Raw genomic sequence first — 17,460 nt, 5'->3', positions numbered from 1 at the left:
AACTAATACAACTTTGTTCATCAGCTATACTCCAATATAAAATAAAAGTTAAAAAAAGAAATTTAACCAATAATTAATAATCTTACAAAACAAGAAGAAAGAGATTTTTTTCAGGAGAATTTTGGATATTAGCCTGGGAGATCATTTTTTTTCTTTGTTTTTAAAAAATTTTTATTGGAGTATAGTTTATTTACAATGTTGTGTTAGTTTCAGGTGTACAGCAAGTGAGTCAGTTATACATATACATATACCCACTCTTTTTTAGATTCTTTTCCCATATAGGTCATTATAGAGTATTGAGTAAAGTTTCCTGTGCTATACAGTAGGTCCTTATTAGTTATCTATCTTATATAGTAGTGTGTATATGTCAATCCATGGGAGATCATTTTTAATGAATTTTTAACTGTTAGATGGTGTCAGCTTTAGGGTTTAAACAGATACACAGATCTGCTTTGTTAGACATTCTTGTGCATTATAGGTATATCTTGTAGGTCTTTGATTTTTTAAAAATTATTTTCATTTTTTTAAAAGTCTTTATTGAGTTTGTTACGATATTGCTTCTGTTTTATGTTTTGGTTTTTTGGCTGCGAGGTATGTGGGATCTTAGCTTCCCAACCAGGGATCGAACCTGCACCCCGGATTGGAAGGTGAAGTCTTAACCACTGGACCGCCAGGGAAGACCCCTTGTAGGTCTTTTATTGATAAGTACTGCAAGATTAGAGAAATCTCTTCTCACTTCTAATATTATGCAGAACAAAGAAGACGGTGTAAGAGCCATACAAAATATATCTTTATATTATCAAGAGTGAATGAATACTCAAAAAGTTAAAACAATTAAACATAGACTTACTGTATGATCCAGCAATTCCACTGCTGGGTGTACACCCAAAAGAAGTGAAAGCAAGGACTCAAGCAAATATTTGTATACCCACGTTCATAGTAGCATTATTTACAATAGCCTCCAGAAGGTGGAAGCAATCCAAGTGTCCAATGACACTTGAATGGATAAACAAAATGTGTTATATACATATAATAGAGTATTATTCAGTCATAGAAAAGAATGAGGTACTGATATATGCTACAACATGGATGAATTTGAGAGGCATTATGCTGAGTGAAATAAGGTAATCACAAAAAGACAAATACTCTGTGATTCCTCTTATATGAGGTTCCTAGAGTAGTGAGATTCTTAGGAACAGAAAACAGAATGGTGATTGCCAGGAGCTGGGAGAGGAGGGGGTGGGGAGTTAGTGTTTAATGGATACAAAGTTTCAGTTGGGAAAGGTGAAAAAGTTCTACAGACAGATGGTGGTGATGACTGTGTAACAATGTGGATGTATTTAATGTCCCAGAACTGTACATTTAAAAATAGTTAAAATGGTAAATTTTGCATTATATATATTTTACCGCAATTAAAAAAACACAGCATCAAAAAAAAAAAAAAGCAGGATGAAATAAATATCAAAAAGCTGTGATAAGAGTGTTAGTACAGTATGTAGTTTGTTTCGAGTCCTTAAAGCCTTCAATCTTTATTTAGTTGAGACAATTAAAAATAAAACAAATATTAATTTGAAATAAAAATCTTATTAGCTGGATTTGATTATCTTTATCCAAATTCAGAAACTTTTCATTTCCTTTATTCTAGAAGATACACTCACAAAACAAAGAGGAAGAACTTTTGTGTATCTTTAAGTCTCTTATTTCAAGGTTATACTTGATTTTGGATCAGGGGTATGCTGAGGGCGGTGAGGACAGAGAATTAAAATTGAGAATGAAAGAAAAGTTAGGCTTTATTTTTTAAACTGCTTTAAAGAAGTAAGTAGTTTAGATGCTTGGAAAGTTGGAATTAGTGTGTCCTTCAAAAGAAACAGGAATAACTTTTTGAATTAAAATTATTTGTCTTTAGGATTTTGACTTGTAACTTAAACATAAAAGATTTATATTTTGTACATCAGAGTTTCTTACCCTTGGCACTGCTGAGTTTGGTCTGGATAATCCTTTGTTGTGGAGGCTGCCCTGTGCTATTGTAGGATGTTTAGCAGCAATCCTGCACTCTACCCATTAGATACCAGTAGCACCCTCCACCAACCCGTGTGACAACCACTCGGGGGACAGAATCACCCCCACTGCTCTCATTATAGGATTAATATTAACAAAAATTAAGGACTATATTTTAGGTATAACTTACACATCTCTTTTCTTCTCTTATTACAACAGTTAGATCTGAATCAGAATTTAATATATGTATGTCCCTTTTGAACAAACCATGAAAAGTCATAAATTCATAGATTAGCCCTTTGGTACTATACATTTTTCTTTGGAGGGAGTTACCAATACCAAGCTTTCTGATTTATAATTCATACTCAAATGTTTTAATTATTGCTTTAGAATTACTTCTGTTTTAAATTATGAAGGCCACATATAATTTGCACAAAATTTGGAAAAATACAGAACATTAAGAAGAAAATTTAAATTACCTTTAATCTTAAAATTTAAATATAAACAGAAATACATGAACTTGTAAATCAAGTATTGATGAAAATGCAGTGTGATTTTGGTGAACATTTAGAGACACTAGATTAAAATAGAATCCTCCCTTTTTGGGGTAAAAATGGCAAACAATGACTGTAAACAATTCTTGATTTTTTTAAGAAATAAAGGTGCTAGAGCTCACCAGTATTTTCACTTAGCTTAATTTTGACTGAATTGTATAAATAATTGTGGTAGCATTTATGAGGATATCTTTGAGATTACAAAAGTTTTGTTTATGAATGAATTATCCATTTGAGAGATTAATATTAATTTCCTCATACGTGTGTAAAGTACCTACTTATATAACACTCTAAACCTTTCAACTGTTCATATATAATATATAGCCTGGGTGTATATGTTTATAAATGTGTGTGTATATATCTTTATATATTTGTATCTGTTTCTAATTTTATAAACAATAAAATCTAGGTTTGAACAGAAGCCATAGTCTTTGCTATATAATTGAAAAAACATGTGTTTCCACGTAGGCAAACCTAAGGAAAGCAGTAACTCTCAAACAATTCATCTGTTTAGAAAATGCTTTCAGGACGTTACATGTTAAATCCATAATTCTATTACAGTTATTGAATTTTGTAACGAGAAACATTTGTTCATTGACTTAAACTTTTAACAGAGTTTAACAATTAGAAATTTTCCAGAATGATGCATGCTGTGTATATTGGAGAAATAGAGGAGATTGAGAAATGAGACATTGTCTGGAAAGCTGAAATAATCTTCTTTTATTATCAGATTATAATATGAATCATATTATGGCATTGATAGTTTAGGTGGCTGTTGAAATCTGAATCATGGCATTGATAGTTTAGGTGGCTATTGATGATGCTGAAATGTTAATTTTTTGTTTGTATTATTTTCCTTTAGAATGTACCATAGCAATTTTGACTGGTTTCAAGTAGTTAGTAAAATGTTACCAAGTTGCAAATATATTTTTATAAATTACAAATAATCTGTTCAGAATGTTATTTACTTTATCTAGGAGAGGAGGAGTTTTCATTCTTAACTTTTTGCTTTCTCATTTTGGAGTCATTAGAGATTTATTGACTAACGGCTTATTTTGATATTAAAGCATATGAACTTTCTATAAGGAGGAACAGCATTGTGTTTCATACATTAATTTATGTTTTTGTTAGACCAACCCTTTTTTTTTAAATGAAAGCTACTGGTATTGTATAACTGACATCCCAAAATATGAAGTCAGTAAAAAACTATGAAAATATCTTAGATGGAGAGTGTGTTTGATTTAAGAGGGAAAAAACAAGACAACTGCAGATGTTGTTTCTTTTTCTTGTGTTAAAGAGATCTCCTAATAAAGGCTACTAACTTTGAAATCTCTATTGTCTTTCCAAAGGCTAAGAAAAACATTTTTTTGATTACAAGATTTGGTTATGTGTCTGGTACTGTGCCAGGTTCCTTCACACGTTTCCATTTAGTTCTTGAAACAACCTGCAAAGTAGATATTATTCCCATTCTACAGATGAGGAAATTGACAAGAGTCAGAATTCTGTACAGTTATATATATTTGTACATATTTATAGGTATATTATGTGTGTGTATGTACATATACTTATATATACATACATACACACATATATATTAAAAGATTTGAAAATTTCAAGGTTTAAATATCATAATGGCAATCTCAGGGGAAGAGAGAAAAATTAAGTTTTTGGGAAATACTGATGTTTTTCAACATTCATTGTATCATCGGATGAATTTTTTTGAATGGACAGTAATAGAAGTCATGGTTTTATTATGCAATCTCATTTTTTTCCTCCTTGACTTCGTCATTGCTGATATATTTTGGTTTTGAATTTGACATGTGACAAGTATATTTTAATATTTTGTTAGAGTAATGCTATCAAGTAAGGGATTTTATCTGTTATCTCAGATCATGGATCCAAAGAAGAGTATGTTTTACTTTTTTGGGAAATGAGAATTTTGCATTTGGCAGCATTGGATAGTTTAAGTGGCATCACTTATTTTTCTGCATGAGAATATATTTTTCTATTCTTTCCTCTTTCTTGCTTTAAGACAGGATTCAGATCTGAGGTATTTTGAAAATCCACTTGAGGTAGGTCATGAAGGACTTGACTTTTTCTTCAGCAGGAGGTGGCAATCTTAGCACATTTACTTCTAATTAAAACCAGAGCCCAGTGTTTCACTAGGGAATTTATTATTACTTTTAAGCAATGAGTATTTTGAACTTGGGAGTGGAGTTTTCTCTTATAAACCTTAAAATTCATTTGAGCCTCAGGATTTAAAAAACTGTTGACTGCCCATTGTGCATTAAAAAGGTTAAAAGTCATCATTTTAATAGTTAGTTTCTCTTTCATTATAATGCTTGTTTTATGGGTTTTATAAAGGTGCATTAAAATGCAGCAACTTCTGTTGGAATGATGTTAAATTAAGGTCGTGGCTTCACTGGCAACTTTTTTGTCCTTTATAAAATTGATTAGACTTTTAAAGCTACACACATGACTGAAGATGGAAATGTTTGTGCACTGGCATATATTATATAAAGTAACTGAGGTGTGTACATATACAGGAAGTGAAGTAGAAAAGTGGAGGTGCTTACCCGGGCAGTTCAGATTCTTTACCAAATTTACCTGAAATACTTGGCTATTTTCTCTTGTTATACAAACAGTTTCTTTTATTTTTCACTTTACTTTGTGTGACTAGAAACGGTATTAACAATTATTTATTCACGAACTTTAGATATATAGCTTTTTTTGTGTGCATAATGAAACTGTTTTAAGGAATATTTTTCCTTATTACTCTACTACTATGTTAATTGTTTACAGATTAGAGAATATAGTTAAATGAATAAAAAAAAATTATACAGTGGGTTACTGTTAAATTTTATGACTAATTGTGATTATTGACTTTTATATATTCATTTATATACACATATATGTTTTATTTATTTATTTTAAATATTTACTTATTTATTTGGCTGCGCTGGGTCTTAGTTGTGGCACACGGGATCTTTTTAGTTGCGGCATGCGGGAACTCTTTGTTGCAACATGCGTGATCTAGTTCCCCAACCAGGGATGGAACCCAGGCCCCCCCTGCACTGGGAGCACGAAGCCTTAGCCACTGGACCACTAGGGAAGTTCCTATATACACACATATTCTTTAAACCAGGGGTCCCCAACCCCTGTTTGGAACCTGTTAGGAACCGGGCCGCACAGCAGGAGGTGAGCAGTGGGCTAGCGAGCAAAGCTTCATCTGCTGCTCCCCATCGCTCCCCATCACTCTCATTACTGCCTGAACCATCCCCTGCATCGCTTGCATTACCAACCTGAATGATTCCACCCCCCTTCCCACCCCCGGCCGTGGAAAAATTGTCTTCCACGAAACTGGCCCCTGGTGCCAGAAAGGTTGGGGACTGCTGCTTTCAACAAAATGGGTAATACTGTTCATTCCTGGCCATTTTGCCTTATAAATTGTGACTGTCTTTCCATGTCAATGAATATAAATCTACATTTTTAATGGCATAGAATTTGTGTTTTATGCATACATATAAGTTGACTGTTGAACAACATGGGTTTGAACTACAGGGGTCCACTTATACTTGGATTTTTTTCAGTGAATACATACTATAGTACTACACGATTCTTGGCTGGTTGAATCTACTCATGTGGAACCAAGGATATGGAGGATTGATTGTAAAGTTATGCTCAGAGTTTAGACTGTGTGGAGGGTCGGTACCCCAACCCCTGTTGTGTCCAAAGGTCAGCTGTACATCATAATTAATTTCTGTTGGTATATACACTATCTAATGCTTTTAATATTTTTCTTTTTATAAATCATTGAATGTATTTGTAATTCTTTATATATTTATTAAAAACAAATATATCCTTATATTTTAAAAAAAGAATAAAAACTGAAAGCCCCTTTTTTATTTCCTTGCTGCCTATGAAATTTTACTCCTCTCTCAAGGTAAACAGTTTGGTGAACAACACTGCACTTGCATACATTATTCAATGCATTTATAAACATATTTGGTTTTGTTTTATTTTGTTTTATGTCAATGGGATCACTCTCTATATGTTCATCTATAACTTGCTCATTTCATTTACATGGATATCTTTCCATGTCCAAATGTATAGGCTTACCTCGTTCTTGTATGCGCCTCATAGAATTCTTTTTCGTTTTAAACTTATTTATTTATTTATTTATTTTTGGCTGCATTGGGTCTTTGTTGCTGCTCATGGGCTTTCTCTAGTTGTGGCGAGCGGGGACTATTCTTTGTTGCGGTGCATGGGCTTCTCATTGAGGTGGCTTCAATTGTTGTGGAGCACGGGCTCTAGGCGTGTGGGCTTCAGTAGTTGTGGCACGTGGGCTCAGTAGTTGTGGCTCGCGGGCTCTAGAGCGCAGGCTCAGTAGTTGCGGTGTACAGGCTTAGTTGCTCTGTGGCATGTGGGATCTTCCCCGACCAGGGCTCAAACCCATGTCCCCTGTATTGGGAGGCGGATTCTTAACCACTGCGCCACCAGGGAAGTCCCCATAGAATTCTATATATGGGTATTTCATAATTTATTTAACCATGGAGATTGCTTCCAAAATTTACTATTGTGGACAACCTCTTTTTGCATTGGCTCACTCTGCTTTGATATATAGGCTCAGAGTAAAGCTCACAGGTGACTAGTCCATTGGACTGACTGTGACATGTACTTTATTATTTACATTTTATTACACTCAGGAGTACAGTTGTATTTGTTGATCTTATGATGGAGAATAGAGGCAGTTGGCTAAACATTCTAGAAAATTTGCAGAGTTTGATCAAGTAAGTCGAGCACAGGAGTTTCCTCACTTCTGGTACTACAGTTATCTAGTACATTCTTTAACAGTCATTTTAATTAACCTTCTCACTGAAAGCCCATTTGAGTAATGGAAGAGTTCCAGAAAGCTACTGAAGAAAAACAATAGCTATTAGCAGGAATGAAAAACCAAGATTCAGTCAGACAAATATTTTTTGAATGCTTATTATTCCTTCCATAAGGATCTTTCCACATGGCTGGAGAGATGAGAGTAACATACATCAATCTGACAATGATACTGAACAACAGAAGTCATCGTGTAATATTTTCTTCTGATTAATTTTGAACCCAGTCTGGGAGCTGGTGGACTTGAACCACAGGTATTCTACTCTTGATGGCCTTTAAGGTCTTTATCATCTTCTAGAGAAATAATGTTGTTATCACTTGTTTCTGACTTTTGTTGGCTTTTTACCATGTGAAAATAAATTGATAAAGATTCCAAATGTATCAGGGCTTTCTAGGTAGGCTACTCAGCAATTAGTGTTTTTTCAAACTCTTATCCTGGCGAAGATCAAGATCAGTAGGAGTCTGGCATTTTCATGGCTCATATGATATTTTATAGTCAGTAGAAACAGGGCTTGTCTAGAAGTTGCATCAGTTAGTATATGATGAGGTGAATGCATATTCTCTCTGTTTTCTCCTCGCTTTTCTTCCCTTCTCCCTCATCCTTAAGAATAAAGAGATATTTCATGTACAGAGGGCATTGTTTTATTTCATGAAATAAGAATAGCCTGCTTAAGGATAGATGCTTTTTGTCTACTTCTGGAAGGAAGACTATAAATCAGCAATTTTAAAATTTAGGTCATCATTTTTCCAAAAGCGTTTTAACGTATTTGCCTTCTTGCCAAGGTTCAATTTATATGTTTGGTAATGGATTTTTAAAAATGTTTGCTTGAACTTTGATCTTTATACCTGTGGAAGAGCCAATCATTGGTGGGGCCTGAGCTTCAGGAATGGTGGGAAGTTTGATTGATACCTGCCTCCTCCATTAAAAAAAATTTTTTTTAAGTAACATGTTAATTTTGGAAACTTTGGATGAGGTTTATATGAGAAGGGAAATAAAATAATCTCTACTCAACACTAAGAACTAACTAATCATTATGACTATTCTAGTATATTTATTTCGACTTTTTATTTTGAGTTTTTATGCCATAAAACCAGATTCATATTGTATTTACTCTTTCTTTTTTAAGGAACATTTATTTATTTATTTACTTATTCATTTTTTGGCTGCGTTGGGTCTCCGTTGCTGCATGTGGGCTTGCTCTAGTTGCGGTGAGCGGGGCCTACTCTTCGTTGTGGTGTGCGGGCTTCTCATTGCGGTGGCTTCTCGTTGTGGAGCACGAGCTCTAGGCACGTGGGCTTCAGTAGTTGTGGCACGTGGGCTCAGTAGTTGTGGCTCGCAGGCTCTAGAGCTCAGGCTCAGTAGTTGTGGCACATGGGCTTAGTTGCTCCACAGCATGTGGGATCTTCCTGGACCAGGGATTGAACCCGTGTCCCCTGTGTTGGCAGGAGGATTCTTAACCACAGTGCCAGCAGTGAAGTCCCTGTATTTACTCTTTTAAGGTCTATTTCTCACTTAACAATATCACAAATATTTACCAAATCAACAAATATTCTACTGCAATGTAATTCTAAATGATTATAGAGAATTCTATGATTTACCACTGTTAAATTTTGCTTTTAAAATATTTTGCTTTAAAAAATACTATGGTCATCCTAAAGCTTGTATGGAACCAGAGAAGACCCCAAGTAGTCAAAGCAATCTTGAGAAAAAAAGATCAAAGCTGGAGAAATCATACTTCCTGAATTCAAACTGTATTAGAAACGTATAGTAATCGAAACAATATGGTATTGACATAAAAATAGGTATATAAATCAATGGAACAGAATAGAGAGCTCAGAAATTAATTTATGACAAAGGAACCAAGAATACAGAATGAGGAAAGGATAGTCTCTTCAATAATGGTGCTGGAAAAACTGGATTGCCACATACAAAAGAATGAAACTGGACCCCTATCTTATACCATACACAAAAATCAACTCCAAATGGATGAAAGACTTAAATGTAAGACCTGAAACCATAAAACCCCTAGAAGAAAACATGGAGGGTAATCTTCTTGACATTGATCATGGCAATGATGTTTTGGATTTGGCACCAAAAGCAAAGGCAACAAAGAAAAAATAAACAAGTGCCATATAACACTGTATAAGTTTAAGGTATACAGCATAAATGATCTGACTTACATATACCGTAAAATGATTACCACAGTAAGTTTAGTTAACATCCGTCATATGATACAAAAAAAAGAAAAAAGAAAAAAAAATATTTTTCCTTGTGATGAGAACTCTTAGGATCTACTCTCCTAACAATTTTCAAGTATTATATCAATAAAACTGGAAAGAATAAAAAGGAGAACATTTTTTAGCACCACAAAAAATCAAAAGAGAAATAGAAGTGCTAGAAATTTTATACCCATAGAAAAGTTGCCTGATGATCAAAATTGAGTAGCAAGGAGTAGCTAGCATACATTTTTATTACTGAGAAAATGATGACCATTCAGATTTGTTATTTCTATCACATTTTTGGATAAATTCTTTGGAAAGAAAAGTGGGTGGGGCCAAAGGGGGACCTTTCCTTTGCCTGTATCATTGTAATTATTATAACAAAAATGTATCCATGAGATTAGTTGCAAATTTTAAAATAAATAATCACTGCCTAAAAAACCCCCCAAACCCCACAAAAACCAGGTGGGATTACATCAAACTAAAAAGCTTCTGTACAGCAAGGGAAACCATCAACATAATGAAAAGGTGACCCGTGGAATGGGAGAAAATATTTGCAAATCATATATCTGATAAAGAATTAATATCCAAAATATATAAAGGACTCATACAACTCAATAGAAAAACCCCCAAACAATCCAATTTAAAAATGGGCAGAGGAACTGAATAGACATTTTCTCGAAGAAGATATCCAGATGGCCAACAGGTACATGAAAATGTGCTCAATAATACTAATTATCAGGAAAATGCAAATCCAAACCACAATGAGATACTGTCTAACACCTGTTAGAATGGCTATCATGAAAAAAGACAAGAGATAACAAGTGTTAGTGAGGATGTGGAGAAAGGAGAACCCTTATTCATTGTTGATAGGAATGTAAATTGGTGCAGCTACTATGGAAAACAGTATGGAGGTTCCTCAAAAAATTAAAAATAGAACTACCATATGATCCAGCAATTCCACTTGTGGTTATATATCCAAAGGAAATGAAAACAGGAGTTTGAAGAGATATCTATACTCCCATGTTCACTGCAGCATTATTCACAATAGCCAAGATATGGAACAACCTAAGCATCCATCAATAGATGAATGGATAAAGAAGAAGTGGTAGATACATATAATGGAATATTATTCAGCTATGAGAAGGAAGGAAATCCTGCTATTTGTGACATCATGGATGGATGTTGAGGGCATTATGCTAAGTGAAATAAGCTAGACAGAGAAAGACAAAATGCTGCATTCACTTATGGGGAATCTAAAAAAAAAGTTAAACTCATAGAAACAGACAGTAGAAATTCTAACAGACACGCAGAGGTTCAAATACTGGTAATTATGACCACTGTATTTTTAAAATTTTCTTATTTTAATTTGGCTTTGTTGAGGTATAATTGACATATAAAATTGTAAGATATTTAAAGTACATCGTGGTGATTTGATATAGGTACACATGGTTTAAGGATTCTCCCCATTTCGAGTGGCATGATATATTTAAAGTGATGAAAGGGAAGAACCTACAACCAAGATTACTCTACCTTGCAAGGATCTCATTCAGATTCGACAGAGAAATCAAAAGCTTTACAGACAAACAAAAGCTAAGAGAATTCAGCACTACCAAACCAGCTCTATAACAAATGCTAAAGGAACTTCTCTAAGTGGCAAACACAAGAGAAGAAAAGGACCTACAAAAACAAACCCATAAAAATTAAGAAAATGGTCATAGGAACATACATATCGATAATTACCTTAAACGTGAATGGATTAAATGCCCCAACCAAAAGACATAGACTGGCTGAATGGATACAAAAACAAGACCCATATATATGCTGTCTACAAGAGACCCACTTTAGACCTAGGGACACATACAGACTGAAAGTGAGGGGATGGAAAAAGATATTCCATGCAAATGGAAATCAAAAGAAAGCTGGAGTAGCTATACTCATATCAGATAAAATAGACTTTAAAATAAAGAATGTTACAAGAGACAAGGAAGGACACTACATAATGATCCAGGGATCAATCCAAGAAGAAGATATAACAATTATAAATATATATGCACCCAACATAGGAGCACCTCAATACATAAGGCAACTGCTAACGGCTATAAAAGAGGAAATCGACAGTAACACAATAATAGTGGGGGACTTTAACACCTCACTTACACCAATGGACAGATCACCCAAAATGAAAATAAATAAGGAAACAGAAGCTTTAAATGACACAATAGACCAGATAGACTTAATTGATATTTATAGGACATTCCATCCAAAAACAGCAGATTACACTTTCTTCTCAAGTGCACACAGAACATTCTCCAGGATAGATCACATCTTGGGTCACAAATCAAGCCTCAGTAAATTTAAGAAAATTGAAATCATATCAAGCATCTTTTCTGACCACAACGCTATGAGATTAGAAATGAATTACAGGGAGAGCTTCCCTGGTGGCGCAGTGGTTGAGAATCTGCCTGCCAATGCAGGGGACACGGGTTCGAGCCCTGGTCTGGGAAGATCCCACATGCCGCGGAGCAGCTGGGCCCGTGAGCCACAATTACTGAGCCTGCATGTCTGGAGCCTGTGCTCCGCAACAAGAGAGGCCACGACAGTGAGAGGTCCGCGCACCGCGATGAAGAGTGGCCCCCGCTCGCCGCAACTAGAGAAAGCCCTCGCACAGAAACGAAGACCCAACACAAACCATAAATAAATAAACAAATAAATTAAAAAAAAAAAAGAAAAAAAAAAGAAAAAAAAAAAAAAAAGAAATGAATTACAGGGAAAAAAACATACCAAACACAAACATATGGAGGCTGAACAATACGTTACTAAATAACCAAGAGATCACTTAAGAAATCAAAGAGAAAATCAAAAAATACCTAGAGACAAATGACAATGAAAACACAACGATCCAAAACCTATGGGATGCACCAAAAGTAGTTATAAAAGGGAAGTTTATAGCTTACAAGCCTACCTCAAGAAACAAGAAAAATCTTAAATAAACAATCTAACCTTACACTTACAGGAACTAGAGAAAGAAGAATAAACAAAACCCAAAGTTAGCAGAAGGAAAGAAATCATAAAGATCAGAGCAGAAATAAATGAAATAGAAACAAAGAAAACAATAGCAAAGATCAATAAAACTAAAAGCTGGTTCTTTGAGAAGATGAACAAAATTGATAAGCCATTAGCCAGACTCATCAAGAAAAAGAGGGAGAGGACTCAAATCAATAAAATCAGAAATGAAAAAGGAGAAGTTACAACAGACACCGCAGAAATACAAAGCATCCTAAGAGGCTACTACAAGCAACTTTATGCCAATAAAATGGACAACCTGGAAGAAATGGACAAATTCTTAGAAAGGTATAACCTTCCAAGACTGAACCAGGAAGAGACAGAAAATATGAACAGACCAATCACAAGTAATGAAATTGAAATTGTGATTAAAAATCTTCCAACAAACAAAAGTCCAGGACCAGATGGCTTCGCAGGTGAATTCTATCAAACATTTAGAGAAGAGCTAACACACATCCTTCTCAAACTCTTCCAAAAAATTGCAGAGGAAGGAACACTCCCAAACTCATTCTATGAGGCTACCATCACTCTGATACCAACACCAGACAAAGATACTACAAAAAAGAAAATTACAAACCAATATCACTGATGAATATAGATGCAAAAATCCTCAACAAAATACTAGCAAACCGAATCCAACAACACATTAAAAGGATCATACACCATGATCAAGTGGGATTTATCCCAGGGATGCAAGGATTCTTCAATATATGCAAATCAATCAATGTGGTACACCATATTAACAAACTGAAGAATAAAAACCGTATGATCATCTTGATAGATGCAGAAAAAGCTTTTGATAAAATTCAACACCCATTTATGATAAAAACTCTCCAGAAAGTGGGCATAGAGGGAACCTACCTCAACATAATAAAGGCCATATCTGACAAACCCACAGCAAACATCATTCTCAATGGTGAGAAACTGAAAGCATTTCCTCTAAGATCAGGAACAAGACAAGGATGTCCACTCTCGCCACTATTATTCAACATAGTTTTGGAAGTCGTAGCCATGGCAATCAGAGAAGAAAAAGAAATAAAAGGAATCCAAATTGGAAAAGAAGAGGTAAAACTGTCACTGTTTGCAGATGACATGATACTATACATAGAGAATCCTAAAGATGCCACCAGAAAACTAGAGCTAATCAATGAATTTGGTAAAGTAGCAGGATACAAAATTAATGCACAGAAATCTCTTGCATTCCTATACACTAATGATGAAAAATCTGAAAGAGAAATGAAGGAAACACTCCCATTTACCATTGCAACAAAAAGAATAAAATACCTAGGGAGACAAAAGACCTGTATGCAGAAAAGTATAAGACACTGATGAAAGAAATTAAAGATGATACCAACAGATGGAGAGATATACCATGTTCTTGGATTGGAAGAATGAATATTGTGAAAATGACTATACTACCCAAAGCAATCTACAGATTCAATGCAATCCGTATCAAATTATCAATGGTATTTTTTATGGAACTAGAACAAAAAATCTTAAAATTTGTATGGAGACACAAAAGACCCCAAATAGCCAAAGCAGTCTTGAGGGATATAAACAGAACTGGAGGAATCAGACTCCCTGACTTCAGACTATACTACAAAGCTACAGTACTCAAGACAATATGGTACTGGCACAAAAACAGAAATATAGATCAATGGAACAGGATAGAAAGCCCAGAGATAAACCCACTCACCTATGGTCCACTAATCTATGACAAAGGAGGCAAGGATATACAATGGAGAAAAGACAGTCTCTTCAATAAGTGGTGCTGGGAACACTGGACAGTTACATGTATAAGAGAAATCAGAACACTCCCTAACACCATACATGAAAATAAACTCAAAATGTATTCAAGACCTAAATATAAGACTGGACACTATCAAACTCTTAGAGGAAAACATAGGAAGAACACTCTTTGACATAAATCACAGCAAGATCTTTTTTGATCCACCTCCTCAAGTAATGGAAATAAAAACAAAAATAAACAAATGGGACCTAATGAAACTTAAAAGCTTTTGCACAGCAAAGGAAACTACAAACAAGACGAAAAGACAACCCTCAGAATGGGAGAAAATATTTGCAAACGAATCAACAGACAGAGGATTAATCTCCAAAATATATAAACAGCTCATGCAGCTCAATATTAAAAAAACAAACAACCCAATCCAAAAATGGGCAGAAGACCTAAATAGACATTTCACCAAAGAAGACATACAGATGGTCAAGAAGCACATGAAAAGCTGCTCAACATCACTAATTATTAGAGAACTGCAAATCAAAACTACAATGAGGTATCAGCTCACACCAGTTAGAATGGGCATCATCAGAAAATCTACAAACAACAAATGCTGGAGAGGGTGTGGAGAAAAGGGAACCCTCTTTTACTGTTGGTGGGAATGTAAATTGATACAGCCACTATGGAGAACAGTATGGAGGTTCCTTAAAAAACTAAAAATAGAATTACCATATGACCCAGCAATCCCACTACTGGGCATATACCCAGAGAAAACCATAATTCAAAAAGACACGTGCACCCCAATATTCATTGCAGCACTAATTACAATAACCAGGTCATGGAAGGAACCTAAATGCCCATCGACAGATGAATGGATAAAGAAGATGTGGCACATATACACAATGGAATATTGCTTAGCCATAAAAAGGAACGAAATTGGGTCATTTGTAGAGACATGGATGGATCTAGAGACTGTCATACAGAGTGAAGTAAGTCTGAAAGAGAAAGACAAATATTGTACATTAACGCATATATGTGGAACCTAGAAAAATTGTACAGATGAACCGGTTTGCAGGGCAGAAGTAGAGACACAGATGTAGAGAACAAACGTATGGACACCAAGGGGGGAAAGTGGCAGGGGGTTGGTGGTGGTGTGATGAATTGGGAGTTTGGGATTGACATATATACACTAATATGTATAAAATGGATAACTAATAAGAACCTACTGTATAAAAAAATAAAATAAAATTCAAAAATTCAGAAAAATAAGCATTCCCCCCCATTTCAAACACATCCATCAACTCACATATTTATCTCTTTTTTTTTTTGGTGAGGACATCTAAGTTCTACTCTCTTAACAACTTTTAATTTTACAATACAGTGCTATCAACTACATGTTTTACCTTAGATTCTCAGGCCTTATTCATTTCATAGTTGAAAATTTGTACCCATTTACCAACCTCTCCCTATTTCCTCTATCCCCAGCCCCTAGCAGTTACTTTTCTACTAGAATCCTAGGACTTTTTTTTTTCTTCTAAAATTCTAAACTGTGGGGATCATGGTGATGGTTTACCAGGGCTCCCTGACCTATACAGGCCTCTGCTATGGGGGTGATGGCCAGTCCTGTTGTCTGAGTGATTCCCTGGGCCCAGCAAAAGGACCACATTTCCCGAGCCCTGAAGACAAGTGCTAACATCCCAAAATATGGCCTTATTTTCCACTCTACGTTCATTAGTTGAGCAGCTGCTAAGAACAAAGGCTGCATCTCCTGATACCTGGCAAATAGAACAAGTTGTGGAGCAGCTGTCCTTCTGTGAGACTGGAGAGATTCCACGAAAGAATCTGGATGTCATGAAGGAGGTAATGGTTCAGAGGAAGCGGCTGCTGAGGTTACTAGGAAGCTGGAGAAACAGGAGAAGTAACGCTTGAAGAAGGAAAAGAAATGGCTGGCTGCAATTTCCCTGGCATCTTCAGAAAACAGCAGTAGTACTCCAGAGGGGTGTTGAGGAGATAAGTGAAAGACCCAAAAAGAAGCAAAAGCAAAAGCCCTAGGAGGCTCCTCAGGAGGATGGAATAGAAGACCCATCTGTCTCCTTCTCCAAACCCAAGAAAAAGAAATCTTTTTCCAAGGAGGAGCTGGTTAGTAGTGATCTTGAAGAGACAGCTGGCAGTGGAAGTCTTCACAACAGGAAGAAATCTTTGCCCGAAGAGGAACCAGTTAGTGACCCTGAAGAGTCAGGAAACAAAGAGTGTCCCCATGAAAAAGAGGAAATTCTCTTCCAAGGAGGAGCCACTCATCAGTGGACCTGAAGAGGCCGCTGCCAGCAAGAGCAGCAGGTCCAAGAAAAAGAAAAAGCTCCGAAAGCTGTCCCAGGAGAATTAGAATGGACATTTCCCTAGTGGGGCATAGCTTGCAGAGATATTTCTCAATCCATCCCCTATAGTCCAATAAAAATAAAAACATTTTCAGAAAAAAAATCCTAAGACTAGGTACTGAGACAAAAAGCTTTTGATACACATTATAAATTGTTTTATGTCAGGGAGATGGGCCAAATATACCCTTTTCTCAGCTATGTGTAATATCTGTGCCAACATCATGTACTATCATTTTTTAAAAAGTTCAAAATCTCCACTTAATGGGCAAAAGTGATATGTTAAATTTTCATAATTTAAAATAGTAGCAAAAAAATATTTATTGGACACTTGCCAGGTGCTACCACCTAGGACTGTGCTAAGGATTTAACCTTAACTTTCTCATTTAATTCTCAAAGCAACCCTGAAAATCAGGTCATTATTTTCATTTCAGGCACAAGAAAATTTAGGCTTGGCAAGATTAAGTAATTTGCCCCAGGTTGTGTCCTGTGAATGATTATTTTAACCTTGTTCATTTACTTAATGGGACAAATACTTTAATTTTTTATGATGTTAAACGTTTTGATCTTTTTTGTTGTGGCTTCTGATCTTTGTATCATTCTAATGAAGACCTTTCCTATA

At 35.3% G+C, this 17,460-nt stretch overlaps 1 protein-coding gene, 1 non-coding gene and 1 pseudogene across 10 annotated transcripts in view; all 3 read left to right on the top strand.

The window, feature by feature from the left end:
• BBS9 (Bardet-Biedl syndrome 9) overlaps positions 1 to 17,460 on the top strand; it is a 713,234-nt gene that overhangs the window by 73,376 nt on the left and 622,398 nt on the right. The window lies entirely within an intron of this gene.
• On the top strand, positions 9,481 to 16,849 carry LOC132372182 (nucleolar protein 56-like; annotated as a pseudogene).
• LOC132372258 (small nucleolar RNA SNORD86) lies at positions 16,021 to 16,106 on the top strand. Its single transcript, XR_009505129.1, has one exon. It is a non-coding gene; the product is annotated as a small nucleolar RNA SNORD86 (small nucleolar RNA).

The sequence above is a fragment of the Balaenoptera ricei genome, chromosome 9 (assembly GCF_028023285.1).
Source record: "Balaenoptera ricei isolate mBalRic1 chromosome 9, mBalRic1.hap2, whole genome shotgun sequence".
NCBI lineage: Eukaryota > Metazoa > Chordata > Mammalia > Artiodactyla > Balaenopteridae > Balaenoptera > Balaenoptera ricei.
Note: the sequence above shows the minus strand (reverse complement) of the source record. Positions and strands in the feature narration are given on the sequence as shown.